Source organism: Anas platyrhynchos, chromosome 2, assembly GCF_047663525.1.
Source record: "Anas platyrhynchos isolate ZD024472 breed Pekin duck chromosome 2, IASCAAS_PekinDuck_T2T, whole genome shotgun sequence".
Lineage (NCBI taxonomy): Eukaryota > Metazoa > Chordata > Aves > Anseriformes > Anatidae > Anas > Anas platyrhynchos.
This window is the reverse complement of record NC_092588.1, coordinates 72,158,486-72,176,972: the sequence shown is the minus strand read 5'-3', so window position 1 is coordinate 72,176,972 and position 18,487 is coordinate 72,158,486. Positions and strand designations below refer to the sequence as shown.

At 36.2% G+C, this 18,487-nt stretch overlaps 1 long non-coding RNA gene across 1 annotated transcript; it reads left to right on the top strand.

Moving 5' to 3' along the window:
* Positions 1 to 10,592: 10,592 nt before the first annotated feature.
* On the top strand, positions 10,593 to 14,734 carry LOC119715701 (uncharacterized). Its single transcript, XR_005263059.2, has 3 exons — positions 10,593 to 10,777; positions 12,140 to 12,288; positions 14,049 to 14,734. It is a non-coding gene; the product is annotated as an uncharacterized lncRNA (long non-coding RNA).
* Positions 14,735 to 18,487: the final 3,753 nt, after the last annotated feature.

The following is an 18,487-nucleotide window of genomic DNA, read 5'->3' as shown; positions in this document are numbered from 1 at the left end:
ACTTATAAGTTTACCTTTGAGCTGTTTGTTTTGACTGATATGTTGAACTGGAATATCCTGAGTTGGACGTGACCCATGAGGACCTCAGCCCTACAGTTTTGTTCAAATAATACGAACCTGCTAAAGCCAGATGGTTTTCATAGTCTACTCTTGTATGAAGTTGTTAATGAAATTTCAGTAAACTAGTTCTAGAAAGAAATGATGGATATATAAGAAATCTCAACTTGTTATGTACTGTTAATGAAAACATGATTTATTTACTTTTAATACATCCACACTCTTGTTATAAGAAGACTAAAACTGTATGTTATGAAATGCTGGTTTTAAATCAGTGGTTTTTTTTTTTCTTTCTTAAAAAAAAAAAAAAAAAAGAGCCAAAACTTTAGATTCCTCCTCCAAAGCAATTGACCATATTTTTTTTCCTTTTCAGTGCTTTCCTGTGCTGTAGAACTGGCTGCTAATATGTTTCCATCCTGCTAACCCTTTTGTGGGCGCAGATTTTCATGCAGCTGGGAATGGAAGGGAAATATTGTTGCTTTTCTTAATGCTGGCTGAACAGTCCTTGGTGGGCCTAGTGCCTTTAGCAGCCACTTCAGTGGGCCAATGTTTGTTGACACAGCCACACTAAATCTTGAGCGATGAGCTTACCATTTGTGAGAACAGGGCTTGTCTATTGCTAATGGGTTTTGTGTATGCTGGTGATCAAGAAGATTGTAAATTAAAAACGCGCATCTGGTGAATTCCAGAAGCAATTTTCACAGCTGGCTGATAGCTTGCTAATTTGCAAGGCAAAAGGGGGGGGGGGGGGGGGGGGGGAGAGGGGGAGAGCTAAAAACAAACCCCACCACAAAACCACCCAGCTGTAATGCAAACAAACTGTAGTTTAGGGAATTTGTAATCTGAGATGTATAAAGGACCATGCTTCTCCTTGGTACCCATAATAAGATAACATGAAATATACTCTGGGGAACAGACATGGATATGAAGAATAAAGCGAATGCTGTATTGCTACCATTTTCTCTTGTTTAATCTAATGCTTAACCCTCCTCCTTTCTCTACTGATCATGGAACTATCAAGTAGATTTTCTCATTAAAAGAACTCAGTTAATCTTGATAAACTTAGTTTTCTGTCAGCTTCAATATGCTGAGATATGACCTGAGAAATGATTTGTGTTTGGGAATCCAAAAAGTGGTAATAGTTTTCTTATGTAATAATAAACATCAATAGAAATACAAAGCCTGAGAAGTACCTGTGTAATTTTAATTTCCTCTTACCTCACAGGCTTGCCAGTGCTATCTTAAAGTATCAGATCTATCTAATGTACAATATCTCACCACTTGCAACACCAACTCAGTGCCATTTTTAAGGGAGAAGACTATGGATCCATTAGGCTAGCGTTACTCATCGGTAGTTGAACTTCTCTTGTTAACCTTACTGCTATGTAAGAACAGATATAAGATTCAGAGCATACAAGAGGTGATATATGAATGAATATCCCAGCACAAAGAATACCAAATTGAAAGAGGCTTTTTCAACAGTAAGGTGTTTACAAAATGTAGATCTGAATATTGCTCTCCTAAACCCAATCACACACAAGGTATCTGGTGAGTGCAAGAGTTAATGTGTCCTGCAATAGTGTTCTCATGTTCCTTTGTTTCTGTTTTGCAAGCAGCAGTGCCGACACAGTAACACTGAGCAAGGCCATTGGCTTTGTTTTCTGCAATTTAATTTCCTGTAGTTGATCATCAGATCTTGCATTCCAAGTAGTACCCTGTGAACCATAAATTGAAAACTGCAACAATAAGATTGAGGATTCATGATGTTCTTTACTAATCTATGGATGTTATGGATAGAAACACTGATATCAGCTTTCTTAGGTGGAAGCAGAGGAAAAGCAAACTTTTGTAATGAAGTGGTACAGTCTGTTTAGTGCAGCAGAAAGACAGACCTACTTGTCTTTAAAGAAGGTAACTCAGAAGTTGTTTTGTATTTATGTTGTAATTTTCACAGAATCATCTAGGTTGGAAGAGACCTTCCAGATCACCTAGTCCAACCTCTGACCTAACACAAGTCCTCCACTAAACTCTATTACTAAGCTCTACATCTAAATGTCTTTTAAAGACCTCCAGGGATGGTGACTCAACCACTTCTCTGGGCAGCTTATTCCAATGCAGTGCAACCTGCAACCCTTTCAGTAAAGAAGTTCTTCCTAATATCCAACCTAAACCTCCCCTGGTGCAACTTCAGCCCATTCCCCCTCATACTGTCACCAGGCACATGAGAGAATAGACCAGTCCCCACCTTGCTACAGCCTCCTTTAAGGTTAATTTTAAGGAACTCTTGAAGTGTTCTAACAGACAAAAATGTGCAAAGCATAAATGACTTTGATTACTTGTGTATTTACAACTTCTCTTGTGTACTACTTTATTCAAACGCTGTTATTAGACACCTCTGAGAAGTGGCCTTGTTTTCTTGTGATGGTCACTGCCAACAATAAGGTAAACATATTTGGGTGTTTTGTAACATGTACAGTGGTTGTTCAGAAAGTCTTTGGAGAATTTGACCAAACCTCTACATTTGATAACAAACAAAGGTTGATCATTCATTCAATTAAAAAAAAATATATATATATATATAAACATTTTTTCTTTCTGTGGTACTCTAATAGTCTACTGTGAAACTTAGCCTACTTGAAATTAAGTGTGAAATGAAGTTCTACAAGAAAACCAGATTTCAATTATGCTTTAGAATTATTAAAATATACTCAGCAGATTTTGAATTGAAGGTTGGTCTTAATTTGAGTGTAACAACCTTTGTCCAAAATTGCTTTTTTTTTTTTTTTTGTAACAAAAAGTGTGGAAAATAGATTTTTGAAGCGTGAATGCTCAAAGCTAAAAGCAAATTTTTAATTACCTGAACACTGCAAAAGCACAAGCCGTTCTCTGGTGGCTAGTTTTGTAAATCACCTTCCTCTTAAATTGGTCAGAATCTTGAAACTCACTGCTTAATCTAAGTGTTAAGCAAAAGTCAGGTGTGTACTTTGATCTGTGTTAGACTACTTGATATGCAAGTCAGATGATGGTTTCATTACTCCCGTATGAATAAGCTGGGTGACTGAGTAATGCAGCATGAATTTCAAACTGTGTATTACAAATGCATTTGAATAATTTGCAAATGATTGTGCTAGTCAATTTAATTTGTAATTCTTTGGAAAAGTTGATATTGCTTTATTATATCCTTTAGAACCTCCCATAAATAAGGGCAAGCTAAGACTTGAAAATGCAGTATCAAAAAGGTACTGTACTGAGAGAGTCATCTTTTGTTCCTCTGAATTTGTTTTAGTAACATTAAAATTCAGGGTTGATAGCAAGCTGAGAGGTTATGTTATGAGAAAATACTTATATGTGGTTAATCATCTGACTTACTCTAGGAAATGTACCAAATGAGAATGTGATGGCAGGTTGTGAAGTTGAGTTGGAGTTCACCCCACATGCAAGATGAGTTTGGATATGCAGGATTTTAATTTGAGACGCTATTTTCTCCCACTTCAAGTTGTCATGCTGTTAGGATCAAAACAGCAAGAGCACTCTTGAGACTCATAAAATAGCATTGCACAATGCATACAGGCATCTGACATGTTTTTAAAAATCTGTCACTTATGACTCATCAAGAAAGGATGGGAAGCCTGCACAGCACTATCCTTAGGATTATTTTGTATATCCTGAGGCCACGTGATCGGCCTGTGTCACTGGTTAAAGGAAAAGTGCCTATAATCATATAGGTACTGAGCACGGACCTGGGTCTGCAAACATGGCTTTGTGTCTTCTCAGACTAAAAGAACATAGCGGAGGTAAAACAGAGACCAGCAACTAAACTGGTTAAGAGCTTGGAGCAGCTACCTTGAGGTCTCTTCCAACCTAGAAATTCTGTGATTCTGTGTAATTCTGTGATAAGGAGAGGAAAGGGGTGCTCAGTTTAGAGCAGAGGGTGCAGGGGATCCTGAGGGCTGAGGCTCAAGGATCCTGAGGGCAGTGAAAAAGAATACAGGACTACTGTTGGCTAAATCCCACAGTACTGGAACCAGGGGACACTTAAGGAAATTAGCAGGTGGGTTTGGAGTGGATAAAAGTAATCTCCTTATTCAGGGAGCCTCTGTGATGGGAGGACTGGCAGGTGTGTGGTATCAGCAGATAGACACATTTGGGTAGGCATTCAGATGCAATAGGTTTACAAACTAATGGGAGTAAGTAGGGATGGTACCCCTTAACTAGCCACACTTTAAAAAAAAAAAAAATCAAAAAAGGAGAAATAAAAAAAAAAAAAAGATGCTAGGGAGGTGTGTGGAGGATACACAGCAGAGAGGGGTGGGCTTGCATGCCTTCAGTAAATAGCACCTGACTCTACTGGAGACCAAATACTGGGTATGATAGACCATTGGCCTGATTCAGTAGGACTTTCCTAATAATCTGCACCTTAAGTCTCCAGATCAACACACATCTGTTTACTGGAATAATGAACGTTCATCCTTTAAAGATTTTTTTCTCCTTCTCTGTCCAAAACTATTTCAGAGTCTTTTTATAATGCTGAAGAGACACTGATCAGCTTAAGATGAATCCAGCCTAAACTTGAAGAGGTTAAATGGTTTGGAAATGACTTCAAAGTTTACTTTCTCATCTTTGAATCTGTTCAGAATCCTTCCCTGAATCTTTTTTTTTTTTTTTTTTTTTAAAAAAAAAAAAAGTTTTCCCTTCCTGGGATATGTCTCGTTATATCATTGAATCTTTCCCAATACCTGAAGTCACCAAAGTAACAGTGGCATATCTGAGTCATAAACTTCTGTAATGTTTGGGATTTTCTATTCTGTAGTGAAAGTTTTATGAAATTATGGATTTGACAGATATTTAGACCAGGGAAAGAGTAGGCATTATTTCTACTGTGCATTCAAACAGAGCAATTTCAACGCATATATGGTTAGACAGCCATAGTTATCACATGGCTCCTTAGAAATCATGCTTTCTTTTGCCTCTTGTGTCTAATTTCAGATATCTCAAGAATATTTCTGTGCACAGAATATTAGAAAGTGATTAACGGCTCAATGTGCTTTCATCACAAGGCTATTATCTTCAGTGCTTTGCTTGCACAAAGCATGGGCAGCTGTGTCCTATTCTTCAATGATGTAGCAATGCAGTGTCTGGTCATTATAACATCCTAATATGTCAAATTATACCAATATCATAAAGCAACAGTAATTTAAAAAATAGAACTGCTCAATTACAAAAAAAAAAAAAAAAAAATTTCCTCCTCAACTACTCCCCAAGCTTTTCAGAGGAAGCAACAGATGTTAATGGAGACTGGGAGCCTAATTTGGTCAAACACTCTTTTTCCAAATCCTATTTTAAAATAGGATTTTCTTCAAAAGAAGAGGGAAGGGTAACAGACGACTTAATGTCCTAGATCTAGCTTTTTTTTTTTCTTTCCTAAATATTTCTAAGACTCCAATTTTAGGATGCTGTACTGCATTGGCGTATGGAGTGACAGCCAATTCACATAGTTGTTTTCCATTTTGGGTTAGCTTATCCATGCTGTCTAAATTAAGAAAAGGAGATGGCTTCTGCTTTGATATGTCAGCTGGCTGCCCTAGGAGGTAAATTCAAGCCTGAATGGGAGCAGATGTCTTGCAGTCAAGTCTTAGATCTTCTTCAGCATGCACAACAGTTCTGACCCCTGAGTCCTGCCATCTCTGCCAGGCCCCTGAGCTTCTGTGCCATGTTATCTAGAGCTCTTCAACTGATATTCCTTGTGAGAAATGATCTGACGTGATAGATATAGCTGGATACCTAAATAAAATTAGACATGACATTAAACTTGCACCTTTGTGAGCCAACTGAATGTACTGTGTTCCTCCATGATGGAATGACATTAATTCTTTTATTATTATTATTATTATTATTATTTTCTGGTGTGGAACAGGAAAGGATGGAAAACTTCAGGAGGAGTTACTGCTTGTGCCTGTGAAGGTATCACAGCTTATGCTGTTGAGTTTTTCATGCCAAATCCTACTGAAATGAAGGTCCCAGGGATTTGGCTGGTTGAAGCCATTGCATCCACACGAATGGAAATTCAATATCATTCACAAGGAGCTGTTCAAAGAGTTAAATAGTATTAGTATGATTGTTTTCAACCTTGTCTTCACTTCCCAACCAATTTTTCACTTTTAACACGACCACTTCGCTTTTTGTCTGGTTAGGAAGATAAAAGCTTGGAATAACAGTCAACACCTGTCAGATTATCAGGTACTAAGGGGAAGGGAAGGAAAAGTTAGTAGTATAAGCAAAGCTGTATGTGAAAGAACTCATATTGCTGTTCCCAATGCTGATTTTTTCCACTGTGTGGGTTGCTACTTAAAAATGTCTGACTTTTTTTTTTTTTTTTGACTAAGTTACTAACTTCAGTTGTAAATTTTATGTAAAACTTTGTCAGGTCCAAAATAATTACTGGCCATAATATAAACAAAGGGTTTTTTGTTGTTGTTGTTTGTTTGTTTGTTTTTATTTTTTAAGAAAGTTTCAGTTAGGTGTTTTAATCATAAATTTTGCTGAAAAGTCAACCACCCAAAAAAGATACTGGAACGTATTACATGTAATAATTACTAATGTTGTTACTAGGCCAGACAAATGAATCACATGTTTTTCACTTCTAGCAGTTTTCTATTTCATTTGGATTTGAGAAATCAAAGTGAAAGCAAAAAGCCATAGCTGACTGCTCCTAGAAGTATTGAAGGGCATGTGTAAAGAAGTTTTTTTTTTTTCCTTCAATTATATATATATATAATTATAATAGAATATTATAATAGAATTATATATATATATATATATAATATATATATATATATAAAAGGGTGGGGTTCTGGTAACTTAGGTGAGTCAGCTCTGCAGGGTATCATAAAAGAAACATGCAAGAGAAAAAAGATATTATTGGTTTCACAGCACTGGTAAATATTGACATGTAAATGGAGAGTATGTGCCAGCATATTTAATTTTAAAATCATTCTTAAGATCTTCCGTAATTAGGGTTAAAATTGTACCATGAATCCGAAATAGAAATAAATTTGAAACTACATGTTTTCATTATTAAGTATTGATAAATACTGAAAGATAAAAGAGACAACGATTTGTGAAAATTAGTTTCCTGAATCAATGCTTTGTTTCATGTGTAGTAGTTCAATGGAATGAAACACTTGCCTTTGTTTTTTTTTTTTTTTGAGGATTTTAAAGGACCACCTGGAACATCATGAACGCGCAGTAACTATTCACTGTATGTCCTATTGAAGAACAGGATTAGTGAAGGAAGTAAAGCAAATCGACACAGAAAGCAGAAGCCAAGTATAACCTAGCCTGTATGCAGTCTTCTAGACAACTGTAACGACATCTTGTCAGTGTAGTGGTATCAGTTTCCATTGAGTAGGATGATCCAGAGCAGTAATGCTGTTCCTTCTTTCTCTAATGTGTTTGCCAATGGAACGCCTCAGAAAAAAAACAGAGTACTGATATTGCTTCAGTAGTTATTTAGGGGAAATGACAACTGTATTCAAATTCAGGCCGCATATTGCTGAAAGAAAAAATTTGTTTATTTTTCAACATTTTATGTAGGCTGTTTTCATGCTTTTAATTGCTGTAAGAATATTATAGTTCTGTTTTATGGCTGCCTGGAATGCTGAATTCCCCCTGAATACAAATTACAACAGTTACTTACAGGTAGCCTTTAGTACCAACATTTAGCCATATTCCTCCTGTAATTATACTATGTCTGCATACTCAGGCTTTCTGGATTGATGCACTCTACCAGACAGTTTCAGTCTACCAGTTGTCTCTTGGTATGCTTTAAATACTAAGATTTTAGATCAGTTGAGGATTATCCTCTTCATGAATCTACTGATAAAAAGATTTTTTTTTTTTTTTTCTATTGGGGAGTGTTGCTGTTGTTTCCCATCCATAGGAGGTTCATCTTGTTGTTACTCCCCCTATCCCTTGAATATCTGCTTGGAATATTTTTTGGAGAGTTAAAACTGCCCTAGGAGCCCAGAAAGGCACTTACTCTCCTTAGCAGCTTTAGCAACTCAACACTTTGCATAGCAAAGGGACTACTGTGACTGGGAGGAGAATTAGAATTGCCATAATCCTTTTTTTTTTTTTTTTTTGTCAACAAATATCTGAAAATAGATATTTTGTTTCTCTTTAAGAATGAAAAATATTTTTTTTCACCTCACAGCATCAGTGAAATGCATTCCTTGAAATGAAAAATAGCTTCGTACTTGGTACCAAAATGTCACTGGTCCTTTACCATTTCATTAACGTCAAGTTACCATTATCTCTAAAATTATCTCCATCAATGACTGCGTAAATAAGATGCAGGAGCACCAGAATCTAATCACACACTGTGTGGGGCATTGTAATGAGTGAAGTCTTACAGGAATGTGTACAGTCACTTTGCAATTAGTGCTGTGTTTGGGAAGGACCTCCAAAAATTACTTCACTTTGCTTCTTCTTTAGCTTGTTTTATAAGTGCTTTTAAGCATACCTGCTACCTGCATTTGCTTCACCAGTGAATAATTCTCTTCATGGTGTTACTTTGATTTGCAGGTTCATGGTTCTGTAATCTTTTTGTAAGAAGGCAGAAAGAATTCTATTGCAAACCTTAAAAGAACAGAGAAACTTTCTGCAGTCAATTCATACTTAAGTATCTCTTTTAAGATGTGAAATTTAGCTCACAAATTCACTCTTAAACCATTTACTAAGGTTATTAAGAGGCAGATGAGAAATGGGAATTGGATTTTTTTCAAAGATTATATGCTTGGGGGAATTTTAATTATTTATTTTTTTGATAGTCATCTTGCCAGTCTAACATGCCCTTCAGACTTTGAAACTTTGGAAACAATACAGATGTTAGTACCATTCTCTGCATCTGTGGATGAGGTGGCTGTTACCTTCCTGTTAAGAACTTAATGTTGTAACTGTTCTCATAGTGCAGGCTTCTCTATAATAAGCACAAAAGCTTCTGACTACAACTGTTGGATGTTAAGGTGCTTTTGTCTGACTTTTCGTTGAAGACGATGATTCTCTGCCGGAGAAAGTGAAAGATTTTAGAAATTCTTATCACAATCTTCATCTGAAGACAGATTGCTACAACATCTTCATGTGTATTCACAGTGAATTTTCACAGGTTCACGGGGAAGGACAAGTTAATCTCAAATCCATTTACATGAGTACTGAAGATCTCTGCATACTTGTAGAGGGCTGTCACGCCTGGTATCTCCTGGTAATTCACAGATACTCATAAGTGTGATTCAGTAATCCTGGTTTAGTCCCAAGAAATTCCTCTGTGAGTTTCTGAAGTACAGAAATATTCTTTCTGAATGAGCCCAACTGTGAAGGCTTGTTTCAGCATCTCAAATACACGGTTTGATGGGAGTGGCACCTGCAGTATGGTGACTGTGCCTAATGTGGCAGTGTTCACCAGCTAACTATCAGTAATTTGTTGTTCCTAGTCAGGTTTGTGAATGTTTGTAATGTCATTTGGAAAGCTAGACTCAGTAGTGGGTAAAGATGGGGATGGGGGGGAATCAGCAACTGATTTTTTTTTTTTTTTATCTGGTAACCAGAGAAGTACTTTCAAGTTTAAAACTGGATTTGGACCACATTTTGAGCTGCTGCAGCTGTCAGGCTGCCTCTTTTACTTATACAATGTTGGTGCTGAATTTAGTGCGAGCTGAGTCTGGAGCGTGCAGCCTAGGGTAACACAAGATAGCATCAGGATGAAAATGTGTTTTCTTTCACTGAACTATTAATCTCTTCTTTTCTACATGCCCCACTAAATTGTACGCAGTTGCAAATGCTGCGTTATGCTCCAAGCATTTGCTGTGTGGGATGGGGAATGTTTGTTCTGGTAGTGAACAGAGGAAAAAGAGTGTGAAAAGAGATGGGGGTTGTTAGCCAGTGATTAGTTTGCCCCAATTAGTAGGAAAAAGTGAGAAGGCTGAACATGGCTGCTGGTCCTCAGTGTCCCTCAAAAAAGAAGGATCAGGTTATAGATACCCTCATAGGCAGGGTTTTTGCTGAACCTCAGCACAATGAAACACATCAAGTACCCTGTCAGCAGGAAGGTGAGCCCACCACAGCACATTCATAAAATCAGCGAGGATAAATTAAGCATGGCTTCATGCAGTGCCCACTGAAGCAAAAATAAGAAACAAACACAATTTATTGGTTTTCCTTGGGGTACGTGAGTGTCCGTTTCCAGGGTAGGCAGCACAAAGCATTCAGAAGGGAATGTGGACTCCTGGGAAGCTCTTAAAAGCATGTCTCTGCCATCCAGTGTACTGATGCATTACTCAGATTGATAAAACTCAGACTGGCCACTGATTGAGGAGGTGAGTAGTAGTGATGCTCAGCAAATGGCATGGCTTGAATGATGATATATGATTAATACATCAGCATTTGTCCTTTGTATCTCTAGTACACAAGAAAGTGAGGCAGAACCAAAAAAGTCTCATGCAGATGGATGGGGTGCCTTCCAGGTGCACACAGAGATTGTTTAGTGGCCCTGAATAGCTATTAAAACTTGGTTGCCTGAAGCAGCATGGTGGAAGAAGCCAGAGCTCTCTGGTTACTTACCTGAGTGGCTGCTGCCTCCATGCCTTGAAATACACAGCGGTTCTGCTGGCTGGATAACAGTGACTTGTTAGACCCTTGCTCCAGTGAGCAGAAAGACACATCAAAGGTGACCATAACCACATTTTTTTATTAATTTCTCCAGGGGAAATATATATATATATATAAAACTTAGAACTGTTGAGTTTTGTAGCGGTAAAACTTTTGGTTCCTTTGTCAGAATCACTTTATTTCATATTCAGGGCACAAAACTTTTTCATCAACTGTATTGGCATATTGATCAAGTCTGAAGTCAGGGTTCCCACGGGTACCTCTATGATGAATAAAACCCAAGGATGGCTCAGCAAAACAAATTCATACCAAAAATTGTATGTTTTTTCATTCATTAATATAATTGCATAGTTACTTTTAGTTACTTGAGTTGCATTTTGCACACTTCAAAGTTGTGTTGTTGTTGTTCCACTGTAATGTGTTTTACTGTTGACCATGAAATCCTGTAAGATACTTGTGTATCCTGGTACAACTGCATACAAGGACTATTACCAATGATGCGTTTTATATTTTAAAGTTCACACTGCTTCAGAAATTAATTCCCTAAGCCTGCAGCTAAAGGTGCAGATTGAATTGTTTTGCTAGTTTAGGTGTATGTGCATGTTTACTCTGTATATAGCATACTGGAAAGCAGCAAAATGACTTTGCAGTCTTCAATTTTGTTGATTTTATGGCATTAATAGTTTCTCAGAATGATCTATCAGTCTTGTATTTCACGTGTCTTATCTTTAAATGCTAACTATAGTTTATGCAAAAATGAAGATTATTTCACTATCTTGCTGCACCACTTATCCATACCCTCCTCCTCCTACTCATACTCACAGTGGCATTCAGAAGCTTGCTGAACACAAGGTATCCTAGAATAACATACATATATACCCGACAGCATGACAAGCCTCCTTTCAAACTCTGTTCTAATCTGTAACAAACTAAAAATGTTAAAGAACAAAGTTATGTTTCCAACAGAAATTTCTAAAACACGTTTATAATCTTAAACTTCATCATGGAATCAAGTAATTTACTCTGCCTTAAATTTTTTGGATTGAAGTCCATGGCTTTTACTATTAGAAGAAAAATAAAAACCAACAATGAAAGATCAGCTGCGTGGCTGATGAGATTAGTTTATCAGCCAACACTGTTACTCTTCTGCTAACGTAGATCACGTGCGTCTCCCAGGTACTGCTTCAAAGAGTTATCATATCTGGGAGTAAAAGCAATTGTTACAACACAATAGAAGGCTCTGCTCAACAAACAAATGACTTAGCTCGTGGGGGCCTGCTAATGAGAAAGCTTTACTTCCCTTCTATTCACTTATCAGTGAGATACGGTTCACCATAATGTTCACATTCCTATTGAGGAGAATGGCAATGAAACTGTGTTATTACCAATATAAATGCTAAATTTGCCTTTTCAATTACAGGCTGATTCTTTCCAGGTGGGAGCAATAGAGCAAAAATGATGATTAATGGGCTCACAACAATGCTGTACATAAAATATTCAGTCAAAACCCAAGAGGAGTATGTCTTAAAATGGTTCTGAGAAGCATGTGAATTGCTAAAAGAAACTTGGGTATGTATTTAAGTCAATTAGAAGTCCAAGTCCTGTTTTCAAAGGCAGTAGCGTGTTTAAGAGTTTAAGCCTCTTTAAAAATCAATGGTAGTTTCTAGTAGAGGCCTACTATAGCTTTTTTGATGTTTTGACTCTCTTCCTGTAAAAAGCATAATTTCACCTCTACCAAGCTAGAACTAATGACTCACCTAATCTGGGATAAATTCATTGAATAGAAGAAATGAATACTGAAGTACTGAATACTTCAGCTAAGATGTTTACCTGGCAAAATGGTGTAAAAACAAATAAATAAAGTTGGAGAACTCTAGTACCTTTTCCCTATTTTTTTTTTTTTGGAACAGCTGTTACATTTCCTGGATTCTAAGGTAGTCAGGAACATGTGTTTTGTCTCTTTGAACCTGGTGTTTTTAGTTTTTGACTGCAAATTATAGAAGGAGGCAGATTAAAGTTGCAGGTGTGAACTGAAGAGAGAGGTTATTTGGCTCTTTATGTAAAACCAGAGCTGGGGCTTAAACTGTTATTGATATTGAAGAGACAGTATCCCTTTATCAACCCAACTTTCCAAATCCTGTAAGAGTAAAGGTGGGTTATTTTGCCACATTCCTTAATGTGCTGTCCTAAACAATTGCTACAGATACAAGAAAATTCAGTGTACACAAATGCAGTTGATCTTTCTATATAAAGCTTATTTTGATAGATACAGTGTTTTCTGCTATGGTATACAGAAGCAAGTCCTTGCTAACCATGTCCTAGAAATGAGCATGGGGCTTTTTTTTTTTTTTTTTTTTGTTAAGGCAACAGTCAGTATCAAAAATAGGTACTACATTCCAGATAATACTACACTGCTTTTATCCTTCAAGCCTCTCAGACTAAAGAGCAAAGTTCAATTAATCAGTTTTGCACCCATGTGAGATACAGTGATAAAGTATCTAAATTTGTTGTCCCTAACTCTGTTTAGGGAGACACTGCAAAAAATGATTATTTCATCTAGTGTCTTAAAGAATCTTTCTGTTAACATTAAGGAAACTTAATTCAGTTATTAATCTGGACTTGCTGAATATGAATAAGTAACAGACATGGTATGGGAAGGTAAAAGAAGCAACACCAACTAGGAATCTTTTTCATATCCTATGACTACAATCTGAAAAACAGAACTGTTTAGCTGAATATGCTTTCTTCACTTAGCTTTTTCCACATATATTTAAGCATGATTTATTACAAAAAACTACAGCAAATACATACTTTTTTTTTTTTTTTTTTGTCTCTGACAGGTTCTATCATGCAATTCTAAACTACACAGAGGCAGAGTATTTCATTTCTTATTGCTGTCCATGTTCCTTTGGGAAACAGCTTATTGTTGTAGGGAAGCTTTCATTAAACTTCCTTTTAAACATAGCCTTGAATTCTATAATTAGTGAGCTTGCCTATCACCTAATTTCTTTGCCTTTGAAGCACTGAGTTTATCTGAAGTAAGTGCCCCTGCATCCCTTGGAGAATGTTGGAAAAAGTTGCATACTGCATACATGAAGTGTTTCCTTTTATCTCTAGAAAAAAATAAATATATATATATATATATATATTGTCTTATTTCAATTCTACAGCAATCCGAAGTAGACAAAAGGGTTTTCTACTATAAATTGATCTTCATATAGTTTCTATAGGTCTTCACCCTGTGGAAAAGACTGAACTTAGATTTTAACTTTTTCTATGCTTTGCTTGGTTTTATTCCAACTAAACCTATTTTTAGTCTCACATCTTAGGTCTCACATCATGGTTCAAGCAATTACTGTGGATATTTTTGCATACTTGTTTCAGAGAGTTTTGGAGGAAACATGAAACAACAAAATATATTGAGAGCAAAGGCTTGAAAAGAAAATACATTTCCCAGCAAAAGCTATTTTTCCTCTACAGAAAACTGGAGGGTTTGTTTTCTGAAAGCAATATGCCTCTGTACTTGTGTAAGGCATTTGCAGACAAAGACTTAAAAACAGATATAGAATATATTCCTGTCTATGTAACTTCCTTATACTTTGTAAATGCTTCATTGCCAGGTTTGACTGAAAAAATGAATAAAATAGGAATAATTTATCATTTTGGGTGTTTACCTGAATCCTTGATTTGTTATGTAATTGAAAAATTTTCATAAACTATATTCTATTGAGTGTATGTGTATGTATATATGGTGGGTGAATGGATGGTAATGCATTTTCTAAGCTGTATTGGAACTGTTACAGGAAGTGGGGAGAGCTGCTGGGATCACAGTGAATTTGTTGTCATTTATTGAAGAGTTTGGATCTGTTAATCATTTACTAGCCTTCAGTATAGAAACAGCAATGAATTGGACTGCTTTTTCCCTCCCTGCTTCTGATAACACGACTGAGACCATTATATAACCAAATTAATATCACAGTTTTGATGGTGATTTATTTCCACTTAGCGGATCTAGAAAATTTAGGCTTTTCCAACATTATTCAATACAACCTTCTCCAAGGAAGTTTCTGCTGTTCTTACTGCTTGGAGTAGTAGTCCTGTGATCAGAACTGCAAAATTTAACAACAGAATTATATTGCATGCATGGTTTTGCTACAATCTGTCTGGTCTCAAAGCTTTGTACATTCAAAATGATTTCTTAGTCTTCTAGTAAAAATTTAATTCAGAACTAATATAAATGGAACACTTTTTAAAATGTCTATTTCCCAGAAGAAAAAAAGAAAAAGGAAAAAAAAAAAAAAAGGTATATGCCCTATATACTGGAAGGCTTATTATGAATAACTATTCTCCTGAAAGATTTCTGCTTTGTACTTGACCATTTCAGACCTTCTGTAATATTGCAATAGCTCAAAACAACCTATGATGAAGTATAAAGTTTAGATGAACTCTTGTGCTTAAAAGGCAGAAAATACTGAGATTAAAACTATCATCGCGCTTTAAAAATTAATGTCTGGAATATTACTCAAGCACACTTTAGAGAAGTGAACATCTGACAGGTGTCTGCTTCCCTGAGGAGACATCACAGTGATATGAAAATAATGAACTAAACAGCAATGATTAAACAGTTATTTTGATAAGATTCCAACCATTCCAGAGAAATAATGTCACTTAAGAAAAATTAAAGTTATATAAAATTGACTATAAGAAAGATGGTGTTAACATAACACTAAGGTACACCAGCTAAAAATGCAATCTTTATGTAAGAAAAGAGCAATAAACTGAATATTCAGAACATGCAAGTTTAATAAGGACTCTGAGCTTCTGTTTAAGATGAAAACTAGCATTTTACCAGTAGTGCAGTTAGATTTCTCTGTGATATCTTTTTCCTTACTTACTCTTAGAAATACTTTGTTTTTTTGTTTGTTTGTTTGTTTTTAATATTAGTCTCAAATACATTAAATTAGTTTTTGAAAGACTGGCATTCTCTAGACAATAATCTACTAAAATCTTCCTAAGCAGCTCCTGACATAAGGCGTGATAATAAAGTATATTTAAATTACAGTTGGCAAAATACTGTAACCAGACATGCTGGATATCATAGCTTACTGTCCTTACTCTATTGTATTTAGTTATTAGTTCACTATTTCTCAAATTGTAGCTATTTGTGATATATTTTCCAACTAATCAGTATGATTTAATGAAAATAGGTGACAATTTTCCCTCAATAAGTCAAGCCTACCTCCCCCCCCCCCGCCAAAAAAAAAAAAAAAAAAATCCTATTGCACTGAAATGTGTGGATGACTTTGGGCACAGATTAGATAAGAAAAATGGATGCCAAATATCTGTGGAATGTTCTGTAAAATTATGAGCTCATAATAACAAATTTTCTTTTTCAGCCTTTTAACATCAGTGGTGATGCCTGTTTCACCTACAATTTTAATCCTAAGTGCTATATTGAAAAAATATTTTTTTAAAGCTGGCTGTATCCATTAATATTGACAGAAACAGATCTGTCAGCTTTAGCTAATTACTTATCTATGTGTCTATTTTTAGCTAATTACGGATCAGGTATGAATATACATATATATATTTGCTATCATATTGTTGCTGTGTTACCTATAATATGTTGCAGTCAGTATGATTGTTAGTGTAGTTATAACTACTAAATTCTTACACCATCCATTTTTTAAACTGATGCTTAAGAGAAGCTCACTTTCATGGATTGCTGCCAAGCATAACAGAATCAGTAAGTTGCTTCTATCCTGAAAGAAAGGGGAAAATAGAATCATTTTGTATTTTTTACATATATTCTGATGACCTGCAATAATCTTCTGATGATCTTGCTTTATGTTTATTGATAGAATGCTTTTTCCCCACTAAAGCTCACAATATTTCCATGAGAATCTCTATGAGATTCACATTCCTCACAAAACAGATCTCCAGGATTCTTGCAAAAAAGTATCTGAAAAGATACTGAATATCTCTGCTCTAAATCATTTATTCAATCATCTTGAAGTCCTCAGGAAAATCTGTCAGAACAGATAAGGCCTGGCTGGCCCCGCTGTGCAAGTTGGACTCTGTTGCATCTAAAATTGAGAAGCGTTCTTCTGCAGAGAAGACTCCCCTGGCAGCCATCCTTCCTTAAACTCAGACGGCTGTGCCAGAGGGATCAGTGAAAGACTGGTGAGAGGCATAAACTGCAATATATTAGCTAGATCTCTCGGTCAGTCATGGATATCAGTTTAACTTATCATTTCTTCCACAGCATTCATTTTTCACAAGACTGACTTCCATTTTCTCTGTGCTGAGGTAGGTGGGAGAGCTTTAAGACAAGCTTCTTTGAACTCAAAGGATGAATGCATTTTTCCTCTGCACTCTCCAGCATGCTCAGAAGAAGAAAAGAGAAGCATACTGAGAACATGCAGGGCATACCTGCCCTAGGCACTCGAAGGGATCACAGCTTTGTGAAGTTACTGGAGCTCTTGAGGGGCCCTTGTGTTCTTCTTGGTGCAACTGCAGGCCCAACTTAAGCATCCTCATTGAACTTGGATTTTGAAAGTTCTCCCTCTTGCTCGAGACGTGATGATTAAAGAAGTAATGTTGTATCAGGACAGATCTGTTTCTTAGTTCTTAGCACTTGTGAATCTGATTTTATTCTCATTCTGACCTACATCATTCCATGCACCAAAGGGGGTGACTTTTCCTAGCTGGGGGAGAGGAGAATTAGTCTTAATGCACTTGTCTTACTGCATGGGAAGTGTTGATGAAATAGACGTTCCATAGCTAGTAGTGCACCTTGAAAGGCACACTGCCTTAGAAATATATCAAAGCTAGTTGTATCATTTTGCATACTCAATCAAATCTGAGCTATTAAATCTATCATCAAGCAGTTGCTCAGCTTGCCAAAGGACATCTTGAACCAAAGTCCAGAGAATGGAGCATATAATTGAATCAGTGTTGACCAGCTGTCACAACAGACCCCTCCTCCCCCAAACACTAATGAAAGGAAGCAAATGAGACAGTGTGTTTCAAACTTTTATTCTGACGACATCCCATTGTTGTGCTCTAGCACTGAGCCAAGTGGAATTGAAGAGAAATCATTCTCATTACATTTTCCCAAAGATTATTAAAAGCACTTGTGTGCTGCTGATATCACTGCAGGAGCTGACTGAAACTTCAAAGATGAAGCCAATGTGTTGTTTGAGATAATGATAATGTATTCAAAGCAGTAAGAAAAAGATATTGTCCTAGGAGCCTGAAAGAAAGAATACAATTTTAGCACACCTGAAGAATCAGAGAGATCTGACTGTTGAGATATTTGTGATCATGTGTACATTGACCTTTATATTATGATACAGTGTAAGACCTTTATATTATGGCCTCTCTATAGAACGTAACTAATTAATTAAATCTCTGCAAAGTCTTACTCTTCATCTACATACCCATACAGAATTAAATACCAGCCACAACATAGATCTGCTAGAGAATATACATGGAACTCAGACCTACAGTTATGATGCTCTCCCCAGTTATAATGCTTTCCAGATGAAAGGTAAGAAGCATCCTTCGCAGAATAAATACCTTGTCTCATCTACATTGTTACTACACAAACCTATAGTATCTGTAATGTAAACTGACTGGCTGTTTTCATCCTGACAGAAACATAGATTATTTATTTTATTTTATTAATTTCCCAATGCAACTGGAATATAACAGATATATATATTTATTTCCAAAATGCAATTGTGCATTTTGGCAATCTCAACCA